Source organism: Canis lupus, chromosome 4 (assembly GCF_011100685.1).
Source record: "Canis lupus familiaris isolate Mischka breed German Shepherd chromosome 4, alternate assembly UU_Cfam_GSD_1.0, whole genome shotgun sequence".
In the NCBI taxonomy this organism is placed as follows: domain Eukaryota; kingdom Metazoa; phylum Chordata; class Mammalia; order Carnivora; family Canidae; genus Canis; species Canis lupus.
The window spans coordinates 62,203,084-62,221,098 of record NC_049225.1 but is presented as its reverse complement, the minus strand read 5'-3'; the positions used below and the strand labels follow the sequence as shown (position 1 = coordinate 62,221,098).

Sequence of the window (18,015 nt, the reverse complement as noted above, 5' to 3'; positions counted from 1 at the left end):
TGGTGATGAAGACTTTTGGTTCTAAAGAGTAAAATTCACACGCCTGAACTACGTAGGCAGGTGCTCGATAAATACATGTTAGTGAATAAATGAACAAATGGATGGATGGATGAAACAAACATGTATGATACTTGAAGAGATTCATTATCAAATAGGTGGTCAAGCAAGGAATGTAAAAAAATTAAAAAACAAACAAACATTAAAAACACATATAAAGATTCTCGTGTATGGCTCACATCTATCAGAAGCCCAGTTCAGCTGGAAAAGAGGCACTGCTTGAAAGGAGACTTAACAATAACAACAGAGCCTCTCATGGTAATCTTAAATGCAGGGAGTATCAACTTCTCTGTCTCTGCATTATTCCTGAAAGGGTTTTCATCTCTGTATCTCTTAGCCTTTCCCCTGTCCCCTTCGTCTTCAGGTCACTAAGGCACCAGGCCTCAGCAAGCTTTCCTGCCCCTCACTGGGATGGCTTCCAGAGGAATCTTTGACCAGGTCTCATTCATCACCCCGATCCAGTGGATCTTCAGGCTGTTCCTTACTCTGTTAAATCTTATAATAGCACAAATGTTGAAATCTCGATATATTTTAAATAGGAAAATAGATCCAAATTATACCATTTATCATTTTTTTCCTGCAACACAGTCATAAATTTTAAAAGTCTGTGCTGAGGAGACAGCATTCATACACATTGAGACTTTTTTTTTTTAAAGTCTAACTGCTTCATAATTATATCCCATACACATACATACATTTTATAGGCACATTTAAATGCAGACATAAAGGAAGTATTCATAAAGGATGAGTGATGGACAAACACAAAGCCATGCTTTGATGTTAAAGATGCAGCCCTTTAGTGTTGAAAAGGACATGTAATTGAATTCTTGGTAATCACTGAGAATAGTGTCTATTGTTGAACGTAGAGCGCTCACAGAAGTCTCGTCTAGGGAGTTTGCGCTGTTCTAAGGTGCATGCTCCGTAGCTCAACTCAGACATGAAAGACATCCTGGCGTTGGGCCAAATGCCTGGTCCAGGGTGTTCTCTGGGTCCTGATGGACTCACTGCGAGACCAAACCAGCACCCGAAACCTGGCCTAACACTAACTGAAAAGAGTTGGGCAGCATTTGGCCCCAGGGTGAGGATGCTGCAAGGGGCCTTCTGACTCTCCACACACTTTAGCAACTCTGATTGCTATCTTTCCCCAGTAAAAAGAACTAGAATTTACTTTAGAGGATATTCAGATTCTCATAATCCAAAGGCAGAAGCTGTGTGTAAAGGTCTCCAGTGCAATTAGCTTCCTACACATATTCTATCCATTAAAAGACTGACTTTGGTTGTCAAACCTCTTCTGAAATATTAATTATGGAAGTAATTTCTGAAAAATGTGCAAAAATGACTGTAACGTACTCTTTCCTCTCTTAAGTATCAATGTTACACATTATTTAAGTGACTTCTCCAGGAGGGAAGTTTAGAATATACCCGGATAGGTATCAAGGGTCTGCTATAAAAACAGATTGTTTTAAACAACAGCTTATGTGGATACATATACACATATTTAAAAAAAAATCTCTATCTTTAAATGCAGATGTGTTTTCAGTGTGGTCTCAATGTGAAGGTTTCTAAACAGGGTTTAGTCTGTGAAACAATTAGTGAAACAGATGAAAGGCATTTCAGATGATTACCCCAGAGACACAATGGTTCTCAAAACTTGATGCATATATGCTATACAGGGCCAGTAGATACATTTTTGACATTTACCACCTGCCTTAGCAAACGTCACGCCAGTTAATCTTGATGTTCACCAAATTTCTGAGTTCTACCATAACTAGTTATCTAAGCCTTTTATTTAGAGTTCCTTCGAAATCACATGTCTCTAAGACACTAAATGTGCTTCCATTTCTTAAAGTGCAAAGATAAAAAGAATCCTACAAAATCTTGTCAGAAATATCTGAATTATGTTTCCATAGGACATCATTAAAGATTTTTAGCTAAAGAGTAACACATGGAAACTCCCACAAATAAAAACAACAGTAACAAAAAAGGCACCAGGGTACATAATTCAGATAGGTATTTTAAATGACTTACCATTTTCTCTCATTTCCTTAAAATTTTAAGTTTTTATCTTTTATCCATCTTTATAAGCTACCGTTAGCATACTAGGAAGCAAACAGTTTTGAAAACTGCCAACTCGGAACATTGCACCAAGGCAGGGAGTTGGTCCATCATGATCATTACACAGTACGCTTGGCCCACCACAGGCATGGAGTTGTTTATCTGACAATATTTACTGAGCACCCACTATGTTTGAGGAGCTATTACTAGGCACCTATGAATGTACCAGTAATCAAAACAGAGATCTCTTTCCTCAGTGAATATTTACTAACTTGATAAAAGGCAGATCAGTAGTGTCTTAACAAGAACATCAACTACTTTTGGAGTGGAGATATGGTGCCATTCTGTTAGGTAAAGAAAACAGTGGTGTTAAATCAAGACTCAGAATTCTTTGGAGATATATGAGATATTTTCTAATGAGTTCTATCCTTCAGTAGGCCTGTAGCATTTTAAAGGTAGGGAGAATTTAAGAAATCCCCTGCCACATTGAGGTTGGAGGATTTGGCCTAAAATGCCAGTCTGACTTTCCTCCATCACATGTTACCTGGGTGGCAGAGGTAGTTAGTTAGTAAGAGGTACCAAAAAAAGGAAGTATTAGATAATACAAAAGTCTCTTTTTAACTCTGTTATGGGTATTTCCCATTTAAGCACATCAAGGGTTATGTTCTTTATAGAATGGTTAATTCCCCAAATATGACATATTGTTTTAGATCTTCACTCTTTTTCTTAACCTGTTCCATCCGCCTGCAAAGACTCTTTTCTACCTTCCCTTCTGGTCTCTTATTTACAAAATCGATGAATATATGAATGGGCCTAAAAGCTGCTGGAGGTGGGTTACAGCCAGGAAACCCTAGGGAGGAGGTTGGCTGTTTACAGAAATTGCTTTTGGTGTCCTCAACTCTCTCATTCAGTCTTGTGTGATTTCTAAAAGCTAAGATAAACTGGACATAAGTTAAGCCCAAATCAGCAGACTTTCTCCCCCAAGTCCTGGAATACAATAGTCATTTTGTTTCACAAATATATAAAAACATACTTGGCTTAGTTTCTTCAGTATATTACTCTCATTTCGATGCAGCTCATTTGTAAAAAGGGTTCATCTGCAAATTGGCAGCTGGGGCCTGTCCAAGTAGCAAGAAATATTCAAGAGAAGAATTTGAGACTAAAGAGAAAGAAAGAAAGAAAGAAAGAAAGAAAGAAAGAAAGAAAGAAAGAAAGAAAGAAAGAAAGGAAGGAAAGAAATGAAAGAAAAGAAAGAAATGAAAGAAAGAAAAGAATAAAGAAAATTAAGTTATGTTTTATATTTTTTTTTGTTTTTTTTTGTTTTTTAAATTCAATGACAAGAGACTGTTGCGGTGTGGTCAAAAGAACAAATGAGCTCAAGTCCAAAGACATGGATTCAGGTCGCTAGTTCAATCTTGGGTAATTTATTATTTCATAAGGAAGTAATGCCATGTTTCCCAGGAAATCGAGAATTACCATATACACTGTATATGAAACACACTGGACACCGCACACATGTTAGTTCCCATTCATTTCAGTTTCTCTTGTGTTTCCAGAGGGCTCTTTACATATTTTTATTGGCTCATCCCATAATATACTGTGATCATCTGTTACACATAGGGAACTTGAGGAAAGGGGTCATATTTTATCCATCTTTCACATCTCTTTATACAGTATTTGGGCACATAGCAAGTGTGTAAAAAATACTAGTTGAAAAAATGAATAGTTGTTTTGTTCGGTAACTAACCAAATTTTTTTAAAAAAACAACTAAAATATGCTTAACATTTCGCACCAATGTATCTTTCTTCTTTGGGAAAATCGCTTTTGCCAATTTGCAGATAGGCAGGCATATCTATAAAGGGGCTAGGGGTTCTACAGTTAAGTCTTCATATAAAGTCACTAGGCAAGGCTTAAATTTAAATTTGGCCTAAAGTATCTTTATTTTGCTGAGCAATTCTCCTTAGCACAGCAAAAGTGCCTGAACCAGGACTGAAAGAGAAGGCCAGTCGGGTCTCTGGGCACTCTTGTGGCACAAAGAATACACTTAAATCTACATAAATACTACGCCCTAAGGCAAGAAGCAGTTGTGGAGCTTGCAGCCTTGTCCGCCATTTGTCTGGGCTTCCATTTCTATCTCAGACACAGGTTTTAAATATTCTTTCTCTGTATATAAAGTTAAAAAGCTGGCAATATCAACTGTTCTTCAGTCCCATAGGGAGATGACTTTTAGAAATGGTAGTCAAACAAAGGCAGTGTTGTGATCGATAATTATACTTTTTGGGGGTAATATATAGACTTTTGAATGTAAAAGGGAAAATAAATCCAAGAAAATCATTTTTAGGTTCCTGTAATAACATTTAAAAGCCAGGCAACATTTTCCAGGAAATTGGGGGATTTTGTTTTTGGTTAAGTCATCATTCGCTTTCACGTAAAAGGCATAAACAACAGTGAGATGTAAAATAACACCGGTTGAAGCTCAAGGTGGAGAAGGAAGGATGCTGAAATCTAATTTAGATTTCTCAATTACTCTGACAGTATTCTACGGGGACTACCTGTGAACGTGTGCACACTTATGCACGCAAACCCACACCAGAGTACACCAGAGTAGAGAGGCGCAGGGACAAATTCAAGAGCTTCCTCCCATTATCGGGATAGAAAATCACAAAGGCACTCCTGCAACATTTCAAAATGGAAAGCACAGGTACCTCAGTAAGGCTTGAATATCAGACAAACAAAAAGTGCAACGACTTGCTCCATGTTGGGCTTCTCTTTCACCTCCAAGCTCATGGTAGAGCGGCCCAACCACTATAGGACGTTTAAAGTGTGCAGCATTCAACAGGAATCGAGGGCTGGAGGAGTATTTCATAAATATAAAGACTGGAGAAAAGTCTGATGCTAGGGTACCCCGTGCGCTGCAACTCAAAGGTGAGTTAAAATCAACTTTGGAATTAATAACGCTGAGATCTCAAAGCTTTCTAATACTGGGATTTTCAACTTTGCAATTTAACGACAACCCTGCTGTTGGCCTTTCCTGACCTGTTGTGAAGTAAATCAGGCAAACTAATGTGAGTTAACAAGTCTTTTTCACACTGTTCGATCACCCTGCCTCTCTTTTTCTGCGCAGACATCGCCTTCCTCCCACTCCGTCTCGCCATCCTCCTCAAAGCACACAAAATGGCCACTGTAACCCCGCATTACTGCTCATTAGATCACAGGTTAGTCAAGTGGAACTGCCTGGGGTTCCCAAAGGAGAGCTATACTTCAAAAATCTGTCCATGTCAAATGAAGAAAAAAAACCCTGAGCGTGGGGTCACCCAGATCAATGATCAAAAGAAACAGAATGAAGAGGGGAAAAAAAGCACACCCTCGTTTTTGTTAAAAACACACACAGGTCTGATTTATTATAAGGAATACAGAGATACGATGAGGTTTTCTCTTATGCCCAGTTTTCATTTTTTTTTTTTTTTAATTAAGTAACTTCTTGTAATCAGGGTCCTTTAGGTTAACTTAGGGGCTTTTGGAAAAGTCTATGACTAATCCTTAAGATTTCCCCCAAAAGAAAACACACTCTGGGAAATCCACTCTTTAGGACCCTTAAATATTTCCAAAAACACTTGAAAAGCAATAAAAGTAATGCAAAGTAATCCACCTTTAAGGCTTGAGGAGATCCTATTTAAATCTAAACGTAAGAATCGGTACAACGCCACTCTAAAATAATCCCAGTAACCTCTTGGGCCTTCAAAGAGAGGAAACAACAAGCCTGTCAATCACATCATGAGAACACACCAAGTGACACACTATAAAAAGCAGATTTCTGGGCTTCTGTGGGGCCTCACAGAAACCTAGAAATCTGCAGGTAGATCCACAGCTTGTTCAAGCAACTCCTTCATTTGCACAGGCAAAGTACAACATTCTACATTTGCTTTTGCATTTTTTTTTTAAGGTAGAGCTACTAACAGTATTGCAAACCTGACAAATTAAAAAATTAAGGCAGAATGATCTATCTGGAACGCGGTAGAGAACAAACTTAAGTGTCAAGTTTCACAAGTAAAAATCTCCAGAAGATTTGATTTTCCTGGTCTCCTCACAACAGCAGAAGCAAGCACACTTTGTCAGCATAAGGGTAAAAAAGAGTTTGACAAGAACACAGTCTATATGAATGGCAGTAAAATAAACTGCTTATCATTTAATCTAACCCAAGTTATAAGCATTGTGTATGGTCTTCACTGCTTTTGAAAAAATTATTTTGGTATTTGGAATTTATTCTTCAAGCACTCGCCAAAGCATATAAACATACGATACCTAAACTGCCTTTTCTGTCGCATTTCTGTGTGCTTAATAAACACTCATGACACTATGCCAGGCAGTGTCATGAGTGCCATTTAATCCTCTTCACGCCTCTGTCCAGAGAGGATAGAGACAGGCCTTGAGGAGCTGACAGCTAATCCTGAGCCTTCTATGTGCTCAATCCTCACTTCATCTTCACTATTTGCAATGAGGTAGGTTCAAGGATTATCCCCATTTTACAGATGAGGAAATGGATCTAAGTTTTTACTCCATGTTATTCAGTTGGTCAACAATAAGAGGGATTTAAATCCAGACAGTCTGACCTCGGGGCCTTACTGTCTGTCACCTCTAAACCCAGAGTGCCAAGTTAAATAGCCGTCAAGTTAAACGTGTGTATAGCCTATGATCCAGCAATTCCAATGTGACATATATACACTTGAGAAATGCTTGCATATACACACAAGGAAACATGTACAAAGATACTCGTCAACAGCTTTGTTTGTAATCACAAAAATCTAGAAACAACCTAAAAGTTTATCAATAAGAATAAATAAATAAAATTATGGCACTGTCATGCCTTGGAACATAATATATCAGTGAAAATAAATGAGATTTACATATATCCTATAATCTCAAAAAATGTAATGAAAAAACCATGACAAAGTATACACTCTAAGATGCCACTTATGTAAATTTTTATCACACAAAACATTACTGTATATTACTTAGAGATACATGCATATGTATTAGAAGTATAAAAATGTATGTTGGGAAAGATACCAACTTCAAGATACACTCACTTCTGCAGAAGTGAGGGGAAGGGGCTTTCAAAATGCATTTTTACTGATTTGTTTCTTTCAAGAAAAGATCTGAACAAATAGGGTAAAATGTTAAAATTTGTGGAATCTGGATAATGGGTGGACGAGTTTCACTGTTACAGCATTTTTAGTGCTTATCTGTATCTTTGAAGTTTTTCATAATTAAAATAATTAAAGTATGATTCCTTGGATGCATATCCTCCTATACTCACAAATATGTCCTCCTGAAATCAGAGTTGGAGTTCCTATAAAACCCTGCCTCCTCCATAAAATGCTTAAAACTCAAGGTAACAATCTAGAGACTAAAGTATTAAAATTAACTTTCCTGAAACGATTATAGTATCTTACTGCACATGTCTCAGAAGTACCACCTTTAAGATAATTACTTTCATTAATATACAGTTCATATATTTCATTATGTTGTTAAGCAAAATTCATTAAGTTGGTGTTTCTAACCTTTTGACATTCAAAGCCTGGTAATCAAGTGGTCTCACTGAAGGCTGAGAGTTTTAAGGTACAGCAGACAGGGCACATGGGGAGAACAGAGAATATTTTTACTATATTTTTACTTTTTTGTAACTGCTTAAAATCGTACCATGTAGGGGCACCTGGGTGGCAGTTAAGTGTCTGACTCTTGATTTCAGCTTAGGATCCTAGGGTCATGAAATTGAGCCTGGGCTCTGTGCTCAACAGGGAGTCTGCTTGGAATTCTCTCTCTCCTTCTCCCCCAGCCTCTCTAAAATAAATAAATAAATCTTTTTTTAAGGTACCATGTGGTTTTATTAGCCTTTCAGATTATTAATTTAAATGAGATGGATTTTTTAAAGTTGAAACAAATGGATTTTAAAGATTATGTAATACTCCATGGAGATCCAAATGAAAATGACAGACACACATTTTCCATAGGATGGTAGTTGTATAATCTTAAAAGACAGAGAATGGATCAAGTAATGTCAACCATAATTCATTACAAACTTGTACATATTTGTGAGAAGAGTTGGAGAAGAGACGTTATTCCAAAAATAATTTCAGTGAAAGTAACCCAGCAATTACGGCCATATCTCTTGCTTTAACATCTTAGAAATATGACATTTTTAATAGCACACATTTTTCAATTCAGCTTTACTATGGCTAAAGAACCAGATGGCAAAATCTTGACTAACTAGAATCCAAATAAGAACAAGTACTAAAGGAATTACAAATTTTGTATTCCATTTTTAACAGATAAAACTACAAAAACACAGATTCATCTCAAGTGTTTTACCAAAAAAAGCAATGTCTAGGGCTTCATATAATATGAAGTTAGTACAAATTCAACAAAATATCCCATACTTTCCGCATCTACACTGCTAGAACTAAGGTTCTAAATAATTAAAGGGGGCATTGCGCATTAGAATCATTAAAGACTATATTTCCCTAGAGCAGAAAACTGTGCTGATAGAGTTTAAAAGACTTAATATGAGAGAAAAAGAAAAGCTTCTGGTGAAGTATAAAAGAGGATAACTATATTAATAAAGAATTGCTCTTAACTATAACAGGCTCAAGCAATCTGGTGATCTTATGCTTTACCTTAAAGTCTGTTTTCCCTTTTTCAGCTTAAAAAAAAAAGGAGCTTAATTTGCTTGTTAATATAAAAGTCATTAAAAAGTCATTATTAATTAAGGAAAAACAGAAAGATGTCCAAACTTGAGCTTTAATTAAAGAAAAACATCAAAGGCCATATACAACTATGGGAAATTGTCATCTTTTTATTGCCCAAAACATGCAGATACATGCATTTTTACACTTAATGAATCTCTACACACTGATTTAAATAATTCAGACATTTGGACTTACCTTTTCAGTAAGTTGGGGAAGTACCATTTTAAAGGAAACTTCTAGAACTGAGTAAAATGTAAATCTTCTTATATAAGAAATTTTCTTAAGTATTTATGTTTTTACGTTTTTGAAAATTAGGGTATTTGAGCACTATGATTTGCTTCTGAATAATGACAAAAAACATAATAATGATACTACTTAGTGCATATAAATTATACCTCTATCTCAAGATCTTTTGGGCCTATTTTTCAGGATCTCTCCAGTGATTATTCAGTCTTCTCTTCAATGCAATATGCGAAGGCATCATGAGAAAATCTCTTTTATAGCACGTTAACAATTGTAACTCTTCAACCAGCTGTTCTCTAAGGATTCCTCTGCCAAGCTCTTATTTTCGTGTCATTATTTCTTTGTTCTCCTTGTCTAAACTATATGCAAGTTACCCAGATTTTCCACTCTGGCCCCTTTCAATAAAGACTAGTTTTGCCTTGACAAATCATTAGTCATCACCACAATCTAAAAATAAATCATATTTTACAAATTCTACATGTTAAAATTATGATGTTCTATGGAACCTCCAAATTATTTCATGGTTCATACGCAGAACCTTCTTCCCATAAGGTTTAGTTGTTTCACTTGTCACTGAAGAAAACGATCCCAGTTATCTTATGGGACCATTTACTACCTAAGCATTCTTTATAGAGCATTCTTATTTCAGGTGTGGAGTGAAAGTAAACTCAATCTATGCACAGCATGCTTGACACAATGAAAATGTTAAGTTATAAACCTAAACTAAACAAAATGAAACCCTACTTGACTCCTTTATAGCTTAGTAGAAAACTTGTCATTTTCTTTTGTCAGAATGTTATGTGTAAAATTTCTATTTCAGAATTTCTTTGCAAAGAAGGTAATCTACATTTCACTACTGGATACAGTGACATCAAACACAAAGATCTTTCTTAATAGGCCAGTCAGGGAGAACTACATGGTGTCTGCAAAATAAGATGCTGCTTCTGTTCATTAGACTTCTGTTGCCACCTTCTCATTTGTACCGGAAGTCTGTATCAGACCTTCATTCAAAACTACTAAATACCTCCCTTTTCCTCCAAGTACTTGTGTAAATATTTAAATAGAGTCATGGCTGAATGTGGATGTCTACATAAAGAGATATTACTAAAGAAAGAAAAAAAGATTCTAGATTATCCACTAATAAAAGGGAAAAGAGGTTCTATAGACATAGCCCTCAGGTGTGGGTTAGTCCATTTTTACCAGAGCTCGAGTACTCTGGAAGAGTGGCCACTTCTAAGTGGCAGTCTATCCTTTGTACCACTGTGTAGGTCTAGCTCATTGTTTTCAGCAAAGGCACATGTGATTCACAGGTAAAGGAAAAAAAGTGGCAAGGAGAAAATTTACGTTTCTAAGGAGCAGAGTATAGTATTCATCTCAAAAGATGAAAGCAGGTATCTTTCATTGTACATTTTTGTTCTTAGAGGAAGAAGACCAACAAATATGTGATTTTCATATTTGTGTTAATACAGCAGAGCTTTTCAAAGCCACTGCCAAAAAATGGACTGGTTTTCCTACCTGCTTTTTCCATGCTTAAAGTTAAGGATGTCTGCCTCATTATAAACTTTGCTGGCTCCCTAGACTTTCTGTAGTCTGGCTTTGCTGTGATTACTGGTCAAAACCTTTAATTACAGTATATAGTTTGTGCAGCTGCCTGGAAATTGGTCTCAGGGTCAGTGGCTCTTCCCGTTTCCCTCTTTCCATTCTTTTGAAGCAATATTGCTGAACTGAAGGCATTGTTCCAGCTTTCTGGTGTGCTCTGTCTGCTGCACACCATGAATAGCTTGGCAATCACTCCAGCAATTGGTTCTTCAACAGCCTTTAGGTTGTCAATTGTAATTCATTGGCTCCAGGCACCTTTTCTCTTTTCATCCTCTTGAGGTCTTTTCTTATTTAATTTGCAATAATATTAGGGAATGTCTTCTTCAGACATGTCACTAATGTCTTCCTGATTATGAGGCTGGATGTATGTTTGACATACACACACACACACACACACACACACACACATATGCCTGTTAAAATGTTTCAATATTTCCTTTATCTCTGACTTGTGATGGCAGTCATTGTAGTATCTTGCAAATAATTTGGCTTAACCTTAAACTCTTCTTTCTAAAGAATAATCCTTCTTGAAATATTGGAGTTAATTCATGTAATTGGCTATATTTTTATAACTTCCCAAAGATATAATTTTTCATTTTTGTGATAATTAAGCTTTACATTTTCATCCCCATAATTATGCCCTCTTTTCTTTTAGTTTATAAATTTGAGCTCTATATGACTTCTGTAATTAGTTAAATAAGAAATAAAGGGTTCTATTTAGAAATCAATGCATATGTTTTTAGAGCCTTTCAGAGGACCTATATAGTTATTCCTCAAATACCTTTTTTAGAGATCACCTAAGAAAACATTCCAACTATTCAAAACAGGTTCAAATGCTTCTGCATTACAGGATTTTATTTTATTTTTTGGGAAAAAGGAGAAATGTCTCTAGATTTATTAAGAAAAAATAAAACCTCAGTGCATTATGTCTCAGCTCCTTAGTTCTGGATAAAACCCAGCAGGGTAACCCCTCTCATTAGCCTCAGCCATCCTGGAGTAACGAAAGGTATTTTTAAGCAGACACTATGTAATAATAATAATGAAAATAATTATCATAATGATAATAACTAACGCTTATTGTGCTTTTTATCTTCAAAGCACCTTACTTTACTGACATTAACCATGTGTCCATTTTCAAATTCATTTAATTTGACAAATGTTTTATTAACTCTGTATGCTATGGAATGTGTAGTAAATGGAGTTTTCTTCTGCAAATGAAATAAATAAGGACATAAATAAGTGGAACTGGGGACAAGGAAATCGTTCTGTAAACTTTCTCCTCAGAATCATTTGTTGCCTTTGCTGAATGAGAGTTTAAATTGAATTTACTGCTTTAAAATGATTTCAATTATGTTGAAATCAACGTATACCGGTCTCCATGTGAGAAATACAAAAAGTAAGAGAGTTTGTTATGCTAGCAACTGAAATAAGCTCTATATACTTAAAATACAGGCCGTCAAAAACATATTAAAGGAACATTATTCAGTCAAGATGTCCTCCCACTTTCTAGGAGGGATTTTAGGAAGGAAACAGTTACCTGATATAAGCAAGGTCCTCAAGTGGACAAACACAAATTCAAGTACATAAAAGTACATGAAAAGTATATAAAAATACATGAGAAATGGTGTAAATCCAGTAGCTAGAGGATTAAAGCTCTGTGAAATTATTAACCTGGTCAGAGTGATGAGATTTCACGAAGATGCAATTTATGAGTAATATTCAAAGGTCAGGTTTGGTGTGAAGGAAACGAGTCAGTCAGGCTGGGTCGAGTTAAGGAATCTGGATGAAGTTGATGGCATTAAAGCCAGGAGGGAAGCACCACACGTATGGTAAGACTCAGAAGTAGTACTTATTCCAACCACATATAATCAAGCACAGAGACATAAACAAGCCAGAATTATTTCTGTCCTTCAATGAGCTTGCAATCTTGAGGGGTAGGCAGAAAAGTTACAGGCAATTAATTCTTGTATTATGATTTGGATATGCCCAGGATGCTGTGCGCAGTCAGGAGGAGGACAGCCAGCTCAGCCTTCAATGTACAGGGAAACTTCTCGATGTGACCTAGAATGTTTAGGTGGTTTTCCTGGGGCAACAGAAATAGTGAGCAGTGGCTGAACATGAGTGAGAAAAGAGAAGAGAATTCAATTATCAAGCACATGAACATATGAGATCAGTGGTGTTTCACTTGCATCTACAAGGAATAGAAAATAGCACTGGTTTTTAATCTGAGTATCATGAAAGATAGGAAATCTGTTCTCAATGGTCTGTGCTGAGGAATAGAGGGAAGGGGGAGCTCTGGGGAGGTAAACAACCAGGAAACTGAAAAGTACTGCAGAAGTAGGAGAATGATGCAGTGAAAAGCTGGATATGAGTAAATAAGAACAAGAAGTGGAAGAAGTTCCAAAATTTGCCAGCTTTACGTAAAACAGATAGGCATATGATTTACCAAAGGAAGACAGTGGAAAGGAATAGGTTGTTTTTTTTTTAAAGAGAACATAATGAATTGTTTTATTTTTCAAATGTATTATACTTTGTTATCCCATCTAAATAATTTTCTCCATAGGATGGGCCTTTTTGATGCAGCACTCATTAATGGGAATTTTATTAGTTTTCAGGAGGCAGGGCACATTCTCATGATTATTGCTTGGCAGGTGTGAGAAATACAGGTATACAAGTTCCCTTGAATGGGAAGATAAAAGTGGCTAGATTTAGAATCGATGAAATAAAATATACAAATTATTTTTTTCAAGGAGTACATATTTTAAAAGTACATGAATGTACAATAAAATATTCTGTTTTGGTATTCAGCTAAAAGCTGCCTCTTTCAAATACAGAAGCATCATTATTACAAATATATCTAACTATTGAAATGATGGTTATTTTCTCTTCCATGTTAGTAAATATTTTCAGGAGATCACGGAGTCATTCCGTGGAAAACAGACTTCCAGATCCTCTCATTGTTTCCCCAAGATTAAATTTTAACAGAGTAAAGTACATCTGTAAGGAATGGACAAAAAATAATTTGTATCTCATATCATTTTAGAATAAGTATACGTCCCATAAGGGAATTTTCAGACTGCTCACACAATAGGTATGTACACTGCTCTATGTGAAATCAAATCAGTATTCTAAAATGCTGCCAAGACACAGGTCAAGATACTTGGAAGACTCCTAAGATTTAAAGTATATGACACTTTACAATCATTATTGTACAAACACATGCACACTTTCTCTCCATATACAGAGAATAATAATAAACTAAGTATGCTACATGATTTAAACACTGTTTTGTATTTTCTAATAAAAGATTTGTCATGTAAAATCATAGATGATATTCGCTACTTCATGGAGATACCAAAACAAAACAAAACAAAAAACACCATTCCACTGTGAAGCAGTATGAATATAGAATGAAAATTTTAAATTAGAGGCTTACTATTTACAGATAGTGTCCAAACATTTCAATCCTTCAAAACTCTCTGACCTTTTGTACGGAGAAGAAAAAGTATAATACTTAGAAATAATTATCTATAAACAAGAATTATAAGTAAATGCAGTGGTCAAATAACATGAAACACATAGTATCACTCTCTTCCAAAAGATGTCCACGGACTAAAAAGTGAGAATGAGATAAAGTATTCTGAATACTTTATACAGAATACTGAAAGGTATTTTTTCAAAAAAAAATATGAATATCTATAATCAAAACACGGGCTAAAAAGTAATGTTTATATCATTATAGAAATACTTGCAAATACTTTTCTCACATTTATATTTTGTTCTTTTCAAACAGAACACCACTTTCCATGGACATCACAGTAACAAACTTCATGACAATTGTAAGAAAATTGAGAAATGCTTGATGACAAATTTTAACCTTAATGCTGACATCCTAATCTAAAAGCTGGATCTTCCTGTGTCATAATTAACGAGCCATGGAACCAACAGAGTCATCTGGCCTAATAATTTTACTTCAAAAATCTTTGCTTCACAGTTCTCACATTTCTTAATATTCAAAATATTCGACAGAATTCAAAATATTTGACAGAGTTGACTCAGTACTTTTGATGTACTAAAAAAGTAACTTTTCTAAAAAAAAGTTAAACACTTTTGAATTAAGGATATGGACAAATATCAAATCAGATTAGATTGCTCAAAGGTTAAATTGTTTCTTTCATGTTGACAAAATGTGTCATTTTATAAGACAGGGTGATGCCCAATAAAACAAAACTGAGATTTTAAAAAGCTAGGAAGCAAAAGAGTCCCAGTCGGCAACTATGTAGAGGGAAAATAGGATTACATTTATTGGCTACTATATCAACTTAACTTCTAATAAAATCCTCCTGATCTATTAAATAACTTCAGAACTGAAGTATGCTCTCCTGTGGGAGTTGTAAAACAAATTAGATACAATTACAATTCAATACAAATAAAAAGCCAACCTATTTACCCTTAAGATGATTCTTGTTTTAGAGCTCTATTATTTAAATTGGACTAGGATTTTCCCTAATGAATCAAGTGGGTCTTTTGACTTAATTATAAATTTTTGTATTATACTTTCTATAGACAAACATAGTTGATATGAGTAAATTCTGGAAAACTGTGGTAACTACACCACCCCAAAGTGAATACAACAAACATCTGTTGCAAGAACTGCTTGGCTTTCAGACAGTACATAAAGGGTGTTCTTTCTCCCAGTGTTTTGCTATTTTTTAAAAAAGATTATTTGTTAAGACACACGTTGCTAATATCAGATTCTCAAAATGTAAAATCTTAAAATTCTGTTAAGTTACACACAAGTCATTACCAGGTTTATTACAGAAGGCAAACTATGCAATGTACAAGACTCCACTTGCATTCTAAAAGGGTAACAAAATAATTGGGCATGTTGCCCTCTGTCTGTGGGTTACAAAGTAATTTTAACCATTGTCTTCCTTTCTTACACTCATACTCTACAGGAGCATGGCAATGACATAGCAGAGGAGGGGAACTAAATATATAACCTCATGAGATTTTTCAACCTCTGTTGCAATCCCAGTGATAATTCAGCTTTCTCCTCTAGATCTCACCAGCTTCTAAACTCAACAATATTCCGTTACCCTCATTAAATGATAAATGAGTTCTTAAAAGTTTTACTGGAGTGACAGGATAAATAATTGCAAATTTCTTGCATAATGCATTAAGCACAAAATGTAATAATTTCAGTGGGAGGAGGGGAGGAATCAATGAGCCTTTATGACTCCTCGTCTTTTCGTAACTGCATCAAAGGCTTGTTCAGTGCTTTTGGTAAACTGAATACATTTTCCTTGATTCTGAAAGAACAAAATTTTGCCTCAGACTCAGGTATTTTGCAATTGGAAATTGCACATTTGGAAATTACACAAAGTGCACACAAATTAGCAGGTATAAATGAATAAAAATGTTTATAAGCAACAGAGCTCAGGGCAAATAATACCTTTATAATAAGGAAAAGAGGAGTAGTAAACAGATGACCACTTCTAAACATATTTCAAATAACATGTAAGATTGCTCACTTTTTAATCTTCTACTCCTCTTCTACCCATGCCTCCTCCCAATCATTTTGAGATTACCATTCATTAAAAGTTTAAGATTCAGTTTTTACAATTCCACTTTTATGTTAACTTATTAATAAGGTATTGACTTAATCCATAAAACATTCCTGGGGCTATTTCCAGAAGGCATTATAACACTACTATACTGAGAAACTTCTTTGTCATTCAAGCAATGAGTAAAAAATAGGAAGCTTCCATTTCTTTTTCTGCCACATCCAAAGTATGATCACTTCATTATGTTTCAACAAACTTCAAGACCTCTAATAGAATTTGCCCATGTCTTCAATTAAAGTGTAAAATGTTAACACGCACCAGTATAGTATGTAGTATGGGTTTATATAACCACATGGAAAATGCCTTAAACAGTCCTCAAAATGGTGCAAATTCCATTACACGCAAAAATTGAGCGAATTTCATTTAAAATTGATATAAATAGAAAATCAAAGTCATACATGTTCTAGTATATACACGTCTTGAATAATTCTCAAATCATTCTGTTTATTCTACATTTATAGCCTCTCACTAAAGATGAATGATAAAAAAATATTTGCCCATTTCCTACAAAAGATACCTAGCCAACACACAAAGCATATTCCAAAGTAATTAACTATTAAAAGCTTCCTTTCTTTGATGTGACAGTCTTCGATTTTAAGGAGGATCACCCCGAGCTATGAATTGGGTTTCTAAAAAACATTAGTTTCTATTTTATGGTGTCTAAGGAAAAAAGTTCCTTAAAGTTGAAGGGGGAAAAAATCAGCTATTGTACATAACTTGAGTAAAGGGATTTGAAGTTATAAGGTCATTTGTCTATGTATTTCGTATATTTTATTATGGATGCAACACATTATTTATGTACAAAATGTTATAGTCTATTTGTATTCTTAATACATACCTGTATTTCCCACAATGAATCTCAGAACAATGCACCTTCAGCAAGTACCATATAATTATAAACGAATATAACACTCATAACTACCCATCATTAGATACTATTATATCCATTTTACAGACAGAAAAACTGGTGCTGAGCAGTTACAAGATTTACCAAGAGCCTGAAGAACAGATCAGGAAGGCACCACAACTACAATGCCAAAGATGCTCACATTAACGATTCTGAATAGATTTGCATTGCTTTATTTTTATCTTAATTACTTAATATTATCTATATTTCACAAAACCTAGGAAGAAAAAAGGTGCTTGATGCCTACTTAACACTGCATGAAGCAACAGAGGATAGATATGAATTCTATTTAATAAGAAACCCTTGCCTTTACTATTTCCCTAAAACTTAAATGAAAATTCTCTATGTAGTACGTCTTCTACTGCTTAGTACTTTAAACTTCAAAGTGAACTATCCAAAATCATCCCACTCGCTTTAAAAAAAAAACAAAAACAACTGTATGATTGCCAGCTTGCCGATGAGAACACAAGCAAAGGAACAAAGCTCCTTGCATGGGTCCCATGTTAAGTGTGAGAGAAGTCTGGAAGTTAGAACATCTCATGTCCTTACTCCTCATCTAATTTTTCAGACTAAAGGGCCGCCGCATTGTTCCTATTAATGATCTTATTCCAAAGTCACTAAAGGAAGCACCCAATTTTCTGCAGGACAGGTAAGAAACCGATTCTGAAAGTTACAGGTGTAAAGGAATACATGAAAAGTTTTGATTCCATGGTACTTAAGGTTAAAATTCACTACAATCCAAGCTTTAACAATTATTCATCTATCTTATTCCTTCAGTAT

General features: G+C 35.1%; 1 protein-coding gene across 2 annotated transcripts in view; it reads right to left on the bottom strand.

Annotated features, from left to right (window-relative positions):
• ARL15 (ADP ribosylation factor like GTPase 15) overlaps window positions 1-18,015 on the bottom strand; it is a 396,290-nt gene that overhangs the window by 181,396 nt on the left and 196,879 nt on the right. The window lies entirely within an intron of this gene.